Here is an 18053-nt window from a genome sequence, read left to right as displayed (position 1 = left end):
TCTCTACCTTATTATGTCAAATTCATCTGCTGTCTTTACTGTTCTCCCAACATCCCTAATCACTTCGAGCTCTTTCACTTCTTTGACTTTCTCTTTGCATCTTGACTTTCCTAACAGGGAGGCAATTTTCCTTGGTGATTTTAATATTCACAACTCCAGCTGGCTTCCATTTTCTAGTTACACCAACCCAGCTGGTCGAGATGCTGAGGCTTTTGCAATTACTAATGACCTTGCACAGATTGTTCATTTACCTACAAGGATACCAGACAATCCTAAACATACAACCAACACGCTTCAACTTTTTCTCATAAACAACCCTTCTAAGTACATGGTTAAAGTGAGTGGTCCTTTAGGTACCTCAGATCACAACTTGGTGAGTGTCTGTTCCCTAATGGAGCCCTATCCCACGGCTATTCCCAACCTCATATTGTTTGGCATTACAAGAATAGAAAATGGGATGACCTGCGAGATTTCCTTTCCTTTCCTGTTGGTGAGATTACTGTTTCAAAACTTCTGATGTCAATGTTTGCTCAGATCATGTCAGTGAAATTATTATTGTAGGAATAGAATCCTTTATTCCACACTCCACTTTAAAATCTCGTCCTTTATCTAAACCTTGGTTTTCCAATAAATGTGCTAAGACTGTTCAAGAGAAGAACGTTGCATATCGTAATTGGCTTGTGTCCAATTCTTCAGTTTCATTTTCTGCCTACACCAAAGCTTGCATCAATTGTAAAGCTGTTTGTTTGTTATTTGGTTTTTAGGAGCATTAGCAACTAAGGCCATATTGCTCCGGGGATATGCAGTGGTCATTCCCTGATCTTTCCCCATCCTCCGTGTTTGGTGTTCACGGGCTCGAACCCCGGTCTAATCAAAAAGCGTGTGCTATGCACTGCTGTCCTGCCCACCTGGCTACGGAGGCACCAATTGTAAAGCAATTATTAATCAGTAGAAACTAGATTTTGAACAGGCTAAGAGTAGAAAACTTTCTTCTTCCTCTAATGGTAGCCGAGCATTCTGGTCTCTTGCCAAAGCTATTGGCCGCAACTTTTGTCCATCTCTGTTCCCACCTCTGTCAAAACTAGATGGTTTTGTTGTGACTTCAGCCAAGAATAATGTAGACCTACTAGCATCCCATTTTTCTTCCACCATTCCCAACATGCTCCATTCAATGCCTCCCATGGTCTTCTGTCAAAAGGATGTCAGAAGAATTTTGACGAATTTTGATGCTATGAAAGCTCCAGGTCCTGATGGTATTTCTTCATTTGTTCTCAAAACCTGTGCTCCTGAACTTACTCCTCTTCTTTGCCACCTTTTTTCACTTTCTTATTCCATAAGAGTTTTACCTTCTGCTTGGAAATTTGCTCATAACCAGCCAGTTTCTTAAAAAGGGTGACAAATCCCTCCCATCCAATTATCGTCCTATTGCAATTACTTCTACTTTTTCTAAAGTAATAGAGAACTCAATTAACCGCCAACTCTTAGAACAGAAGTTAACAGAACTACCTAGAAACCTTCCGTCTGGTCAACAATCGCAGTATGGATTTGTGTGTCGATCCACTGGTGATATTCTGGCTTATGTTACCTATTTATGGACAAATTCAATGGAAAAGTTTGTTGAAACACAAGCAGTTGCCCTTGACATCTCAAAGGCTTTCGAACTTGTTTGGAATAAAGGTCTTCTAAACAGGCTTCCATCTTATGGTTTGCCAACTGTTTTTTGTAATTGGTTATCCAGTTATTTCTCTGATCGCTCAGTGAGGGTGATGGTAGATGGCTCTCTAACTTCTAACTTCTCCACTAATGCTGGTGTCCCCAAGGTTCAGTTATTTCCCCCACTCTTTTCCTCTTGTATATTAATGACCTTCTTCCATTGACTGGAAATCCTATCCAAAGTTTTGCCGATGATAGCACATTGCATTCCACTTCCCATTTTGAGAAACCTTGCCCTGCTCAATCAGCTTCAAATTCTCAAATATCTGCTACCAATCCTTAAATGCCGATCTCTAGGTAATTCTCCAGTGGGGCAAAGACAACTTATTTGATTTCAATCCTTCTAAAACTCAGTCTTGTCTTATATCTCTCAAAAGGGATTCTTCTGCTTCTATGCTTATCTTTGGTGACACTCCGATTTCTAGGCAAAATGATATATCTCTTTTGAGAATTATCCTGACTTCTAATCTCTCTTGGCAAAAGCACATTACAAATATTGCTCTCTTTTGCTCTTGGCATTACTTTTCTTCCAAACAGCTGTTCACTCTGTACAAATAGCAAATCTGCCCTACCTTGGAATATTGTTCCCACATCTGGGTCAATGCCTCTAAAACCTCTCTCAGGCTTCTAGATTCCATTCAGAAGAGGGTAGTTCAGTTAATTAAGGACTCCTCTCTAACAGAGTCTCTCCACTCACTGTCTCATAGGCATACTGTTTCTGCTGCATGCCTTTTCTACAGATACTTCCATGGGCACTGTTCTTCTGAATTGACTTCTATAATTCCCGCTCTCTCTCTTTCAAAACAGTCCGAACAAGTGCCACCACCAACCAACATCCATTTACTGTCCAACTTGAAACTCATAGAATCAACTTTTGATCTTCCTCGTTTTTTCATTCAACTGCCGTTTTCTGGAACAACCGTCCTTCATACATATTTCCTGAAAATTACAGTCTGCAGAAGTTGAATTCTAATCTCAACAAATATCTTCTTTCGTTGATAAACTTCTGGCCTCCACTTCCCTAAAACATTCCTCATCTGTGAATGTAGATGCAATACCTATTCAGTTTGTCAGCAACCTGAGTAGAATCATCAACAGTTAAACCATTGATATGAAGTGGACCCAATGTGATTCATCCCCTTCCTTTTAAGGTTTACATAAGTAAAGAAGTCTTTGCTGTTTTTCTTTGCATCCTTTGCCCAAGGTTTCTCATAATCTACCTTGGCTTGCCTTGCAGGCTACTTTATATCTACCATAGGCCTCTGTACCACCTGATAATTTATATCCATCCCATACATTCTTCTTTTCTTCCACATATCTCATTTGTTCAGTTGACGTCCATTTTGGTCTAAGCCTTGAACCGTATTCCTTAGTCAGTACCAGAAACCTGTTAGCTTGTATGATTATTTCCCATTTCCCTGAATATTTCCCATTTAAAATCTGTTGTTGGTAACATCATTAGGTGTTCCCATTGTATAGAATTTAAAATCTGTCTGCAACTATTGTAGTCTCCTTTAACAAAGGAAAAACCCTTACCTTTACCCTTGATGGTAGTTACATCTTTAGGTAAATCTCACATTAGCATTAGTTGAGGCATATGATGCAAGAAAGCAAACTTATACAGCATCAGCCAAAAAAAAAAAAAAAACACCTTCCCATTTCACCCATCTGGTCATGCCAAATGTTTGTCTAGTTCAACCTTAAATAAATTTAAGCTACGAGGGTGGTTCAATAAAGAATTGCCCTGACCTAGTTGCAGAGGTGCTAGCCTGTTGATGCTTGGCACAGGTTTTAGTCCTTCTCTACATAGCCACCATGCAGATTTACACATTTTTCCCATCGGTGGACGAGGCTACGGATGCCGTTTTTGTAGAAGTGGTAAGGTAGATCTTTGAACCATGACTCTGTTGCAGAAATGAGTGTCTTGTCATCAAGGAAGTGGGTCCCCTGAAGAAATGATTTGAGGGAAGGAAACAAGAAGTCCAGTGGTGCAAGATCGGATGAGTAGGCTGGATGGGGCAGTATTTCATATCCGCAAGTGGCCGCTTGTGTTGTTGCAATTTCAGAAGTGTGAACTGGGGCATTGTCTTGAAGCATTCTCACACCTTTGGACAGCTTGCCACCCCTACATGTTTTGATTTTCTCCTGTAATTTTGTAAGTAAGTTGGCATAATAGGCTCCTGTAGTTGTTCTACCTTTTGGCAGGTAATTGGTCATTATTACACTTTTCTCATCCCAAAACACTGTCAGCAAGACCTTTCCTGCTGACACTTGAACCCTTGCCTTTTGGGGGGGGGGGCTAACCACGATGTTGCCATTCCATGGGCTGCTTTTTACTTTCAGGGTCGAAATGGTGTATCCAACTTTCATCCTGAGTGATTAGATGAGAAAAAAAGTCTTCCTCATTTTTTTGGCACAGGGCTAACAACTCTTGTGATTTCTGTTGTTGATCCCAATAATCAGGGAATCCATCTTGCACTCTATTTCCATAAATGGAGTTGGTCATGAGGGACTGTTTCAACAGAGCCTACACTAATCTTCACCTCCTGGGACAATTAACGCACAGATATCCAGTAATGATATCTGTGCGTGATCTTTTTTCAGTATTAATTGATTGTTTGCTACTTCGTCACACATTTAGCTCTGTAAGAGAAAATGAAATTCAGACACGGGGCTGAAATTTTACGCCTTTAGTACAGCGATATGTATGATGCTACACACAGAATATCATGACTCTGCGATATGTGGAAGTAGGTGAGGGCAATTCTTTATTGAACCACCCTCTTATCAGCTTCCACAGCAACATATGAAAGTCTGTTCCAGCAGTCAACTACCTGTTCGCTAAAGGCAAACTTCCGCACATTTATTCTGCAGCTGTCTTTCTTCAATTTCTTCAGGTTCGTAATCTGAGCAGATCACCTCACAGGTGCCTAGAGCAGATCAATCAGATCACCTCACAGGTGCCTAGTCTCCAGATGATGCACCTTGCAGAACTTAAGCCTTTCTTGGTAAGAGCACCCCTTGCTCTCACCAATCTTGTTGCCCTTCTTTGTACTCGTTTTAGCAACTCTACTTCCTTCCTAAAATGAAGCCTCCAGGCCTGTACACAGTACTTGAGGTGTAGCCTGACCATTGCCTTATACAAGGGGATAATCACCCCCTTGTGTCTGCTAGCAAAATTCCTATATATCATTGATAAGACTCCGTGACCTGCTTTGGCAGCCCATCTGCACTGCTCACAGAACTTCATATCTGACTGCACAATTACCCCCAGTTCTTTTATATTCTCCACTTCCCTGAGTGCAGTACCACATAGTTGGTACATTTCTCTTGGTTACTGCTACCCATACGCAGTACTTTGCATTTGTCAATGTTAAACTTCAGTTGCCACTTCTCAGCTCATCTGCCTAACTTTTCTAGATCCTGTAGCATACTGTCTTTACTGTCATTAATAACCGCACCAACCTTTGTATCATCTGCAAACTTGGACATTAAGCCTGGTATACCTTCATCAATATCATTGATAAATACATAAAACAGCAATAGGCCTAGCATTAAACCCTGGGGGAGTCTGCTAATAACATTAGTCCACATTGTTTTTTTGTTTTGTTGTTTGGTTTTTAAGAGCATTACAAGTAAGGCCATATTGCTCCTGGGATATGCGGTGATCATTCCCTGACCTTTCTGCATCCTCCGTATTTGGTGGTCTAATCAAAAAGCGTGGTTACACACTGCTGCTCCTGCCCACCACCTGGCTACGGAGGCGCCTTAGTCCACGTAGAGCAGTGTCCATTTATTACCACTCTCTGCCATCGCCCACTTAACATCGCTTTATCCATTTCAGTAACTTGCCCTTAATGCCATACTGCTCCAATTTGTACAACAGTCTTCCATGTGCAACGGTATCAAAAGCCTTCCGGAAATCCAAGTTCAGGTAGCCCTCATTTTGCACTGGTCTGATTTGCGCTAAATCGCAATAGCTCCGATCACTAACCACAACTCCATTTTTATATTTATTTATTTATTTTTGCAATTTTTTTATAAAATGAAAGTTTAAAATCATCAGACAAAATTTATCAGCATCATACTATACTATGAATCATGCACAGTTCACATGATTTAGGATAATCTGAGCCAATCAGTGCATTCGTATCAGAGACGAGAAAGATTCCCTCCCCCAAAGTAGGAACTTGTGGATGCGGGTAGTAAAGGTCCATGCATTGAAGCATTCAGTTGGTTGTTGTTTGCACTATTTACACATGTTGAAAATTTATTACACTAACCTTTTTTTATTAATTGTCCTATTAATAAATCATGTTATAAAGTTTTTCATTTAATAGAATAAAGACGTTCCATGTCTGGTAAAAGTAGTTCATTGAATCCTAGTGCTATATTCGGAGGATAGAATCTGATGAAAGCTGCCGTAATGTTTATAGGGCTATGAATATGCCTCCATTGACTATTACTACATCTATGAAGAATGCTAATAAAATAAAACAATCAATGAAAAGTGGTAGGTAAAATTTTTGGTTCCCAAAACCTAACCCCGACGTAAATCGAGGGCTACCTATATATGATATCATTATTATTGTTATTCTTTGCATCCAGTTCCTTTGTGACCACATCATAGTATCCAATCAAATTGGTCCAACAAGACCTCCCCTTAACAAACCCATGCTGTGTCTGAAGAATTATTGCAGTCTTGTCTAGATGATCCTGCAATGCTTATTTAAATAGTGACTACATTATTTTCCCCAGAACACAAGTTAAACTAACAGGGTTATAATTATTTTTGTCACCCTTTGAACCTCCTTTGTGAATTGAGGATACATTTGCATATCCCCAGTCCATGGAGAGCTCCCCTGAATCTAAGGATGCTTTCATAATTATGGCTAAGGGTTTGCTTGCTTCCTCTCGTTGCCTCCTTCTATATAACTGGATAGATTCCATCCGCCCCAGGTGCCTTTTTTTATGTTTAACTTCAGTAATTTCTCCTCCACTTTGCTTTCCATTATTGCAAAATCATTTACCTCCCTGTTTAGTAAATTTCTGTTCTCCCCTCCTTACAGAATTCCTCATGTGTGAGTGTGTATATCTGAGCAGAATCATCAACAGTTGAACCATCATTACCAAGTGGACCAATCTGTTTCATTCCCTTCCTTCTAGAGTTTACATAAGTAAAGAACTCTTTGTTGTTGTTGTTTTTTTTTTTTTTTGCATTCTTTGCCAAGGATTTCTTGAAATGAGCCTTTGCTTGCCTAACCTTCTTTATGACTTGATTACAGACTAGCTTTTATCTACCATAGGCTTCTATGTCACCTGATAATTTATATGCATCCCATGCATTTTTCTTCTCTGCCATGAGCCTCATTAGTTCATCAAACATCCATTTAGGTTTAAATCGTGATGAGTATTTCTTAGTTGGTATGAAAAGCCTAGTAACCTCCATGACTAATTCCTTGATGGCTTCCCATTTAGAATTTGCTGTTTTTAACATCATCAGTTGATCCCTCTGTATAGAATTTAAAACTTCTCTTATACTACTGTAGTCACCTTTACAAAAGCAAAAACCCTTCTTTTTACCCTTCGTGGTAGTTACATCTTTAAGTAAATCCCACATCAGTACATGTGATCACTGTCATCTAGTGGTTCCTTCATCTGCAAATTCTTAATGCATGAATAATCACTGCTGATAATCAGATCAAGAGTAATACTCCCTCTGGTTGCCCCTCAAACATGTTGCTAGAAAACAATCCACAAAAGTCTTGCTAGTGTGCAAATGACTAACCCACAAGTTCCAGTCAATATCTGAGAAGTTTAAATTCTCCATTACAAGACATTCTGATTTACTGGCCCACTCTATTTCTCTGCACAATTGTTCGTTGTACTCGTAGGGTCATTAGGCTTGTAACACACTCCTCTCATCTTCCCATTCCCATTCCTGGTGTTTATGTCACACCAAACTGACTCAACATTGCACTGTCTACCAATGTCAACTGGATGCACTTACTTAAATTTTGTGTGTTTTGTTAACTAACAGCATAACTTCTCCCCCCCCTACCTACCCTGTCTGTCCTTTCTGTACACATTGTACTTTCCAAATTCCAATTCTGCACTGCTTATCTGTTTGACTCCATGTCTCTGATATCCCAACAATATGTGCCTTTGATGTCTTGACCAGCACTTCAAATTCGTCAGATTTATTTACTGTACTTCTAGCATTGGTGTACATGCAACTATACATGCACCTGTTCTTACTCTTAGTTACCCTAACATTTCCCATGTATTTACTTATTCCATGATAACACCCAGCATTTCTTGAAATCCCTAGCAACTTGCCCTCTAGGCTGCTGCTCATTCCAATAGAAATGGTGCAAAAACTACTTTCACCTCTGCCCTCGGATACTGTTAATCTTTTAGTCTGTGAATCCCCCCAAGCTAGCAGTTTTCTGACCCACCTAACACTGCCTCACTAGCAACGGCAAATATTCTTGCACTCTTTCTATTTAAGTGTATCCCATCCCTGTAGAAGCAGTCTCTTCTGTTAGCATGCTGAAAAAAATTCTACCCCATGAGCCTTGCACAATCTCTCCAGGGCTGAATTGATTGACAAGGCTGTCATCACATACTTCCTCTTATTGTGTCTGGGCAGAATTGCGGACACTTTCAAGTTTAATCTTAAGTAACATTAATACACTGTGATCACTGCCACCTAATGATTCTTTTATTCTTAATGCATAAGGAATCAGTACTGATAATCAGATCAAGAATATTGCTCTCTCTTGTTGCTTCTCTAATATGCTGCAATAGAAAACAATCATCCGATAAGTTCACAAAGGTCTTTCTTCTGTGTGAGTGACCAATCCACGAGTTTCTCGCTATCTGAAAGTAAAAATCCCCGATATAAGATATTCTGATTTACTGGCTCACTGTATTTCTCTGTATAGTTATTCATTGTGTTTATCACGCTCATTATGCCTATATCACACTCCTACCATCATTTTTTGTTTTCCCATTTCTTCTGTCACACCATACTAACCAAGCATTGCAATTTGCCATCCATGTCAACTGTGAACTGGATGGACTGCCTTAGATTTTATGTGATTCTTAACTAAGAGCATAACCCCTTCCCCCCTCTTTTCCTATCTATCTATCTTTTCTGTATATATTGTACTATCCATATTACAAGGCTGCATCCCTTATATCAGAGTGGCACCACATCTCTGATATCTTCAAATTGTCTGCATTTGATGATTTGACCAGCACTTCAAATTCATCAAATTTGTGTATTATGCACCTAGAATTGGTATACACGTACCTGTTCTTTTTCCAAGATGACCCACAGCAAAGCTTGAAATCTGCAGTACTTGCTTTCTGGGCTGCTGCACATTCTGATAGAAATAGTGCCACATTCACTTTCACATCTGCCTGCAGTTGTTGTTAATCTATTAGTCTGGAATACCCCCCCCCCCCGAAAGCTAGCCATTTTCTGATTTGCTTAACACTGCCTTGATATCAGCAAATATTCTTGCATCTTTTTTATTCAAGTATATCCCATTCCTGTAGAAGTGGTCTCTGTTCTTAACAAGCACAGACTACACTGAGAATTATTCTACCCATGAGCCTTGCACAATCTCTCTGGTGCCTATTTGATTACCAAGGCTCTCATCAGGTACTCCCTCCTATCATATCTGAGAAAAAATGTGGACACTTTCAAATTTAACTCTAACTCGCAGCTTGTGTTGCTTGATTCGCAAGCTCTGGCTTTGGGGTGGGCAGCTGAGAGCTTGATGTGCCCCTGCCAAATTAATTCCCTCAGGAGCATCGACCCTGTTCTTGAAGCCCTTATAAATGCCCATCAGAATGCTGAGTTGATCCCTAATATCCCTGCTCTCTTTACATTGAACACACGCAAATTCCTCTTTGCTGTATCACATCCCATTCCAGATAGATCTACAAACAAGTAGTACATTTTGTAAGACCATTATTTGGATGACAACTGATCTTCCCCCAGTTCTCTCCGAAGCCACAGTACTCCCACTATGGTGCCTCCGTAGCCAGGTGGGCAGAAACAGCAGTATGGAGCACACGCTTCTTGATTAGACCGGGGTTCGAGCCCGTGACCACCAAATTTGGAGGATGCCGAAAAGTCAGGGAATGACCACCGCATATCCCCGGAGCAATATGGCCTTAGTTGCTAATGCTCCTAAAAACCAAATAACAATAACAAATAACTCCCACTACTTTGAGCCCTTTACTTTGCTGCTGTGGTCTGAGTCGTGATTTCTGTTCAAATTCAACTGAATTGAGAATACTGCACTAAACTAATAAATTTAAATGCAATAATAACTATGTGCCAATTATGCAGCAATAATATATATTATGCTGTCAAGTTCATGTTATTAAGTATATTTATGATATCGACTTTGTTATATGTATTACGTTATCAACTTTGTTATATATATTATGTTATCGACTTTGTTATTTGTATTTCATTATTGACTTTGTTATATTTATTATGTTATCGAGTTTACACTATATTTATTATAGTATACTGTCATGCTTGTAAATTAATAAGTTAATTATAACAGATAATAAATATATTCATTAACACCAACCTATGTTATTCGAAATTTCCAAATTATTATTTTCCGCAATTAAAATACTAGACTCCCTTACCATGCCATAGCACAATATTTCACTGAAATTTTTACCTAAGTGTTTTTACATACAATTAAGTTATGCTGGTGTTTATAATTTCTGTTATGAGTATGATCATATCAGCACTGAAAACAAGAGACCAATTGATTTTTATGAAAGCATCAAGTTAAATATTATTTTACTTAACCTTTTTGAATCTGTAGAATCAATTTGTCAGTGATATTTAGAGAACAAGTTTTGTATCAAACTGAAATGGACCAGTTTCTTGGGGAGGAGGACAAGTCTTAAAAAGTATTTAATTTCAGACAACTTTGCACTGCTCAAGTTCAGATGTTCTGTATTATATTTAATAAGTAAAATTACATAAATATAGAAAAGAACACAGGCTTAGATGCATAAAGAAAATCAGATATACAGAAATCACAGCATAAATTTATTAAGGGGTGTTATTATTAATGAGATGTTGCACCTTACCAATGTAATAATGTACTGTGAGGTAGTCACAAAGGAAGTAGATAAAAAAAATTATTTTAATGTCATTCATAAATATAGATCATAAATGCCCATCAGAATGCAGAGTTGACCCCTAATATCCTCACACTCTTTACATCGAACACACACAGAGACATCCATTTTGCTATATCATGTCCTCTTCCAGAACTGGCTATTATTCCACATGAACTTCTGCTGCATAAATCAGATTGGCAGGATCCATTTGTGTTTAATGCATGCATACACACTGTATGAGAGTGGGAATTTATACACCTCTTTGGACAAATTTCATTGAAAAAATGTATTAGTATTAGTAGCATGTAATGGTTTGTTGTTTGTTATTTGGTTTTTAGAAGCATTAGCAGCCGAGGCCATATTTTTCCTGGAATATGCGGTGGTCATTCCATGACCTTTCCGCATCCTCCGTATTTGGTTGTGACGGGCTCGAACCCCGGTCTAATCAAGAAGGTGTGCTACGCACTGCTGCTCCTTCCCACCTGGCTGCGGAGGCACCCAGCATGTAATGGATAGCTGTAGTGGGTAATAGTGGCGAATAGTACAGAGAAGCAAGCTTATACAGCATCAGTCAAAAACAATTCCCACCTCGTCTGTCCGTCCCTTCTAAATAATTTGTTTAATTCTTCCTGAAATTTATTCACACTACTTACTTCCACAACACCAGATGGAAGTTTTTTCCAACAATTAATTTATCTCTGACTGAAAACATTTTTTTTTTTTCCTTTCAGCTGGAAAGAGTAAGGATTTGATCAGCATTTAGTTTACTCAATCCATGTAGAGCCTTAAACACTATGAATAATAAAAATAATAACTAATCTTTCAAAACACCTTGCATAAGACTATTGATGTCTATGCAATATTTGTTTATTTGCTATAGACAGTTTATTGTACTATTCTTTATGCTCATAACAGAATAAACTCTGCCTATGCAACAAGTAGCACCAGTATTGAATTACTTCCAAACGAATGGCCTTGCTAAAAGGTTAATTTTCTATTTATTAATTTCTGGAAAACAGTCATAAATTAGATAGAGTCTGCTTTACTTTGTAAAGCCATCCCTGTCTAATTTATGATTGTTATTTGAATAACTAGAAGCCTTTTAGGCTTAATGCTCCAAGTATACTCCTATACTGATTGAAGAGATCAAATACATAAATAATAATAATAACGACGACAACAAAGGACAGAAGAAAACACAGTATCTAACTCACAATAGAAAAATATTTAGCCATCTGACAGAAATAACAAGCAAACATGATAAAATATCAACACACTGTAAAACAAAAAGTTGTATTGCACAAAAAACCTGGGGGTAATTGTGCAAGCAGATATGAAGTCCTCTGAGCAGTGCAGACGGGCTGCAAGAGTATCTCATGGTGTCTTATCAATGATATACAGGAATTTTTTTAGCAGGGATAAGGAGGTGATTGTTCCCTTGTATAAGGCAATGGTCAGGCCACACCTTGAGTACTGTATACAGGTCTGGAGGCCTCATTTCTAGAAGGATGTAGAGTTGCTGGAACGAGTACAGAGAAGGGCAACAATTAGTGAATGGAACAAAGGGTTGCTCTTATGAAGAAAGGCTTAAGTTTTGCAAATTACAGTGTCTGGAGACTAGACACCAGCGAAGTGATCTGATAGTGGTGTTGAATGGTTTGAGCATGCTCAATGCTGATGGGATTCTGCCTCTTGTTCAGAATAATCACCTGAGAGGGCATAAATTCAAATTGAGGAAAGACAGATGTGCGGAAATTTGCCTTTAACCAGTGGGTAGTTGGTTGGTGGAACAGACTTCCATCCTTTGTTGTGGAAGTTGATAGCCTAAATAAATTTAAGGCTCAGCTGGACAGGTATTTCGAATGAACGGAGGAGTGAAGTGGAAGGGTTTTTTTTTTTTTTTCTGGCTGATGCTGCATAAGCTTGTTTTCTTGCATCATATGCCTCTACTAATACTAATGCTAAAAATCACCTCGAGAGTAATTCATATGTTGCAAAATCATTCTTTCACATAAACATCAATGTATCAGTTCAAGGCACTTTTAAAGCTATACTGAAAATAATACAAATATCCAGCAAAAAACATGGGAAATCTTTCATAGCATAAATAGTGAGATATGTTATTGCCAGTAGAAAGCAGTAACAAGTATAGTGGCACTGTACCTGCTTGGTGCAAAAAAAAAGGTATAAATCTAGGAAAATGATAAAAAATAATTAAAAAATTTTAAACAATTCAATTTAATTCATATCCAGTAAAAATTTATCTGTATTTAGAAAGATACAGAAAATCGTAGCTTTTTATCACTAACCAGCAGTTAATGCAGGCTCATTGTTTACTGGTGTTACACCACTGCTGCTGGGTTAATTGTATATATGTATTCTGACTTCTGTGATTATTGCTTTAAAGGTATTCCATAATTCTATTATATTTTGCTGTCCATCTGCAATCTGCTCAATCCATATAGGTCATGTATCATAGTCCCCTTTTCTGAAATTAAACCCATGCCTTTATCTTTAACTAGCTTTCTTCATCTTTTAACTAATAACTATGTGATGACTACCTGCCAATGGTTCCTGTACTGTAAGTCCTATGATGTCATAGAGCTGATGATGTCATCATAGGGCTGAATATTCTTACTCCTAGTATTTTCTCTAGCATGCTGGTACAAATAATAATCATCTGGTTTATTTAAAAATTGGTTCCCCGTGGTGAGTTTCCTCCCCCCCCACTTATTCAAATCAATTAGGAGCAGTTTAAAGTTACTGATAATAAAATATTCATGCTTGCTTGCCCATTCCGTCTGCATGTAGAGACCTTTGTCATACTCTTCACGATCCTCTCATCTGTAGATTACTCCCACTCTCATTATACCTTTGCTTCCAACTAACAACACACACACATTCTATGTATGCAGGCTTAACTTCTGACAAAGAAAAAGCTCTTTTCATGCTCAGGCTGCTTTTAATAACAAGCATAACTACACGTGCTGACTTCCCTATATTTCCTGAATACATCATACATGCCTTAGCGAAGCTTATCATTCCCAATTTCTGGATGGCACCACGTTTCTGTTATTCCTATTATGTTAGCATTAGTTGCCCTAATCAGGAGTTCAAATTCACCCATTTTATTGACAACATTGCTGACATTACTGTAGACACAGTTAAGACTAAATATTCTTATATAGTTTACTTATCCTTTACTTATTCATAAGTATATATAGTTTACTTATGAAATTATTTAGGTTTCTTAATAAATAAATAAATTATTTATTATTATTTATATTTATTCTGTTTCCCTAGCTTTCTCTTCCTGCTCACTTCAAACGTTTCCACCCTCAAAACATCTTGCCATCATCTGTTGCAGTAGCAAACAAGAATACTTGAGATGTGTGCAAGCATTACTTTGACCCATATCATCAGCACCAGGCTTTTGGCATATGATCCTCCTAATGTGTCTGGGCAAAACTGCAGACACATACACACACACATTCTAACCTAACTCACAGCATTTTTTTCAGCATGGTCCTATAGTTATCCAAAAAATTGTTAGGTTATGTTCATTTAATACCTTTAGTCTCTGCATGAATAATGATGCTCTCTTTACTGCCCTTAAAATCTGACAGCCTATTAGTAACATCGTCAATTGTTGCTACTGGTAAACACACCCTAGTTCTGGTCCACCTATCTTATTACAAAAAATGTTATCCATTTCCCTGACAGTAGAGTCTCCCAATAAAACTAAATCTCCTTCAACAGAGCAGTAAGCACTTGACTATTCTGTTTTGGGATCCAAATCAGAGGTGCATCACTGGATTAGAGGAAACTGACAAGATTCCAGTTACATTTTTTTTTAGGGCAAGCACTCATTTCTTCAGTGACTCAAATTCTTCTAGTAATGCACCAAGTTTTAATTTGAGATTGGTACACTCCTTACATCAGGTGGAAAGAAAAGAATTATCAGTTGAGCTTGGTTTGTCTGCTAGGAATACATGCCAGAATACATACCTTAGAATACATGCCAGAGGCCTATACAAGCAAAAAACTCGTGGCTCACACCAGATATGCCTGCAGGCATTTTCATCTCAGTCATGATGTCCTTCAACAATGTATTGAAAATGGATCTGGTAACAACCATTATTTACGTAAAATTTGAACTTAAGAAAATTTTCAAAATTTAAATTTACAATATATTACAGAATTTAAATTAACAAAGCATTACCAAAACTTTATCCACTAGTGAAATTAAAATTAAGCTACCAAAATTACCAGAGAATTTAACTTAGCTGAAATACTTTAGAAAAGTTAAGAATTAAATTTACAAAGTGTTGTAGAAATTAATTTCATAAAATTACTGAAATAAGATTTAAAAATTATAAACAAAAGTTTTGTCTACTGGACACTTTATCTTATTCTCCTTCAGTTAATATGCTAGAGCCAACTTGAGTTCCCAGTTTTAACTTGATTATATTTCTGGTATTCCCATCCCTAAAACCTCTTCATGTGTGATTGTAGATGAAAAATGTTTATTTAGCTATTGGCAGATCATGAACAGGATCATCAATAGCTGCGCAGTTTATACCTAGTGGGGCAAAGTAGTTCATCCCTTTCCTTCTAGAATAACATAAGCAATGAATTCTTTGTTATATTTCTTTGCATTTTTAGCCAAAGGCTTCTCATAATTAGTCTTAGCTTGATTACTCCCTTTAGTGACTTCATTGCAAACAATTCTACTTATTGTTGATTGTATGCATGAAGTGATAATTTATAATCATCCCATACATTTTTTTTCCCTCTATCACTAGTCCCATCAGTCACATCTGTTGAGTCTAAGCCTGAATATCTCTTGGTTTTTTATGAAAAGCTTAGTGGCCTCTATGATTACTTCCCTGAATACTTCCAATATAGAATTTGCAGTTGGTAACATCATCAGTTGGTCCCCCTGAAAATAATTTAAAAACTCTTAAACCAATATAGGCACCTTTCTGAAAGAAAATTCTCTTTCCTTCACACTTGGCAGTATTAATACCATGTCCTCCATGATAGAATAGTGGTTTTTGTACCTGTCACTCATTTGGAGAGATTTGGGTTCAGATCCCATTAAGACTGGAGGAATTTCTTAAAGGTCTCTTTAATTAGGGCTGTAATTAGCCAATCTCAGGCAGACGTAGTAGGTTTTGCCCCCATGAGTTATTCTGGGTTATTCAGAAAAGAAAGGTTGTAATGTCATCAAGTAATACTAATAGTATTTACCATGTTGTTTTCATTTCCAATTATGAGGAAAGACTTCATGTAGTGCAAGGAAGCCACAGGTTTTTTCTGCACTGGCAAAAAAAAAAAAACACCATCTATTAGATAAGAAAATACAAATTTATTCAAACTGTCAGCCTCACTACCTGTGAGGGCAACTTGTTCCAGCAATCAACGGCTCACTGGCTAAAAGTAAACTTCCTACATTCTAATCTAAACCTTAACGCCTGTAATTTGAATTTATGGCCCCTAGTTCTGGAATTCTTTATAGCAGTGAAAATTCCACCTTACCTTCATTCATTTTACTAATCCCTCTCAGTGCCTTATAACCTCGATCAGTTCAGTTCCGAGGTGCCTGGTTGCCAAGCTCTGCAGCCCACAATATTGGAGTCTTTCCTCATGTGGTCACCCTTTTGCTGATCTCACCATGCAAGTTTCCCATCTTTGGACCCTTTCAAGAAGCTCAATGACTTTTTTTTTTTTTTTTTTTGATGAGGTCTCCACACTTGAACACAGTATTCCAAATGTGGTCTTACAATTTCCTTAATACAGTTGTACTATGACCTCATCGTCCAACTGTATAAATCATCAATAAATGTTCGATAAATCAATGATAGGATACCATAGGCTTTTCTGGATGCCTGTTTACACCGTACAGAAAAATTCATATCTGCCAGTATCATAATTCCCAGATCCCTTTCTTCCTCTACATTTTTAATTCAACTCCACCAAGTGTATAATATATTTTAGGGTTACTCTTCCCCAGATGTAAGACTTTGCATTTTGCACATTAAAACTTAGCTGCCCCTTTTCTGACCATTCGTGAAGTAGTGCTGCTTGGCACTAATCATTAATTAGTCTACCAATCTTTACGTCATCTACAAACTTTGACATCACGTCTTCTATCCCTTCATCGATGTCCTTTATGAAAATGAGAAACAACAGTGGTCCAAGAACTGATCCTTGAGGGATACCACTCCCGACATTACACCAATCTGAAGAATATCCATTAATCACAACCCTTTGCCTTCTGCCCTCCAGCAATCCATCTTAGAAGCTTACCAGTAATTCCCAATCTGTTCAAGCTTATACAGTAACCTCTCATGAGGGACTGAGTCAAATGGTTGCTAAAATCCAAATAAATTATGTCAGAATTGTTCCCTACATCCAGCTTAAGAGTAACTGTGTCAATAGCCGAAGTTAGTTAAACATGATTTTTCCTTAACAAAACCATAGTGTGTCCTTCAGAATGCCATATCTATCTAAATGTCCCTGAATTGCACTCTTAATCATTGCTTCTAAAATTTTTCCTACCAGTGAAGTCAGACTAACTGGTCTAGTTACCATTTCACTCTTAGAACTGCCCTTATGTATTGGCAGTACATTGGCACAGCTCCAATCCAAAGGAATCTTCCCTGCATCCAAAGATGTCCTAAGAATTAACTTCAGTGGTTCAATACACTCCCTGGCAGCCTTCCTCTAAACTACCAGGTATATGCCATAAACTCCAGGAGTCTTACAAGTTTTTCCTGATAAACAGTCATCTGTAATTACGAAATCGCTAATTTCATATGGCTCTGCCTCACTTGCACAGCCTCTTCTCACCATTAAGGATCTTTTATCAGCCAATGCAAAGTATGTATTCAAGTCATCTGCAATGTCAGCTGGATTATCTAAGAATTTCCCACCCAATGCACAAAGGTCTGATCACATTAGCTTTCTTCTTTGTTGTATTTAGTTATATAAGTAGTTATGTATTTGAATAAATCACACATCAATACACTATAATCACTACCACTTAGTGGTTCCTTTATTTGGAGATTCTTAATTCTTGAAGAGCCACTGCCAATAATCAGACCAAGAGTATCGCTTTCTCTAGTTACTTCTGTAATATTCTAGTGTAGAAAAACAGCCATCCAAAT

At 37.8% G+C, this 18053-nt stretch overlaps 1 protein-coding gene across 1 annotated transcript in view; it reads left to right on the top strand.

Moving 5' to 3' along the window:
• The window catches only part of LOC150084737 (RNA polymerase II-associated protein 1), a 630471-nt gene that overhangs the window by 516062 nt on the left and 96356 nt on the right, over positions 1 to 18053 (top strand). The window lies entirely within an intron of this gene.

This window comes from Mastigoproctus giganteus, chromosome 6 (genome assembly GCF_048544385.1).
Source record: "Mastigoproctus giganteus isolate SK-2022 chromosome 6, ASM4854438v1, whole genome shotgun sequence".
Classification (NCBI taxonomy): Eukaryota; Metazoa; Arthropoda; class Arachnida; order Uropygi; family Thelyphonidae; genus Mastigoproctus; species Mastigoproctus giganteus.
This window is presented reverse-complemented; position numbering and strand designations above follow the sequence as displayed.